We start from the raw sequence: 1,515 nt of genomic DNA, 5'->3' as shown, positions 1-1,515 counted from the left end.
TTACATCACACGCAGTGTTGAAAGACTGAAAGGGTTTTCTCTAAGATCAAGAACAAAGCCAGTATGTCCAGGTTTGCCAGTCTATTCAACATAGCACTTAAAGTCCTAACCAGAACAATTAGGCAAGAAGAGGAAATTCAAAAAGATATCCAAATGGAAAGGGGAAAGCTAAATCATCTCTCTTCTCAGATTATATGATCATATATGTAGAGAACCCTAAAAATATCCCAAAAACCTATTAGAAGTACAATTTACCCAGAATTCTACTACTCCTTACCGAGGAGCATCTATTCTTAAACTGATGTATGACACACTTTCAAATTTTCTCAATATCAAAGAGATTGTCTCCCCAACAGCTAAGGTTATATTGTACTGATCTGTAATATTTGTTATTTCCAGCTAGAAGAAATTATCTGACAGTTTGACATATATTTGATCTTAAAGAATCACACAGAAAAAGGCTTCTCTTATACTGTCAAATTTTGAAGTAGGAAAAAGACTTTCGAGATTGCTAAAAAAATAACCTGTAACATATCTGAAATGCTTTGTATCCTGATAACCTCAGAATTCAGGTAAAATGTTGATTTGATGTTTACACAGGGAGTAATATTTTAGTTACTTAATTTAAATACTAACATGAGTATAATTTAAATTACTCTGGTTTAAGGATAGTACAAGACTCTGGGACTGTAAACACTTCAACTGAGCCAAGTTTGAATTATTTAATGTGTTATGTCATTTATTTATTTTCCACAAAGAAATGTCCTTCCACCTCAGGCTGAACAAAAAAAAAGAAAACAAAAGTCTAGAATATGAAGGAGAACCATGGAAAGAGAAAGGAGGCAAAGAACTACAAAGCGGATCTCACAAAATAGAAATGACATTTATTGGAATTAAGGAACGCCTTCCTTTAGTAATATCACAGTACAGCCAACATAAAACAAGAACGTATTATTGTATCCAAAGTCAATGCACAGTGTAATTAATGCCCAGGACAATCCATGACTCATCACATCCTACAGCCATACTAACAGATGCCAACAGGCTCTGCGGTGCCCCCAGTGCTATGCCTGCTAGAGGATATAGCTGAAAGAAAGTGAAATACAATAGGATATGATAAAGTGGAAAAAAACAAGAACATTCTTTGCTGATCCACATGTTCCATGAGAAATCTTATCAAGGATCTTGTAAAAGTGATAAAATCATAGATGAGAAAGACAGTTGCAGAGGTCAAACCCAATTTCACATTTTGTTTAATTTGCTGAAAGCATTTGGTAAACAATCTGTGTATTCAAACAAGAATAATTCAAAATGTTGCCACCACATTTTACAAACAAATCATTTTCAAGGATAAGCCATCTTTTCTTCTAATGAAATTAAACAACAGTCATTAATAGTTTGGCATTTCTATAATAGTTTTATCTTTGTTGATTGTAAAGTGAGTCCCGACAACATAAACCGAAATGCCAGCATTTCACGAGTGCAACACAGCAGAGCTTTTTTTTTTTTTTTTTT

This window comes from Mandrillus leucophaeus, unplaced genomic scaffold (genome assembly GCF_000951045.1).
Source record: "Mandrillus leucophaeus isolate KB7577 unplaced genomic scaffold, Mleu.le_1.0 Scaffold984, whole genome shotgun sequence".
Taxonomy (NCBI): Eukaryota; Metazoa; Chordata; class Mammalia; order Primates; family Cercopithecidae; genus Mandrillus; species Mandrillus leucophaeus.
Note: the sequence above shows the minus strand (reverse complement) of the source record.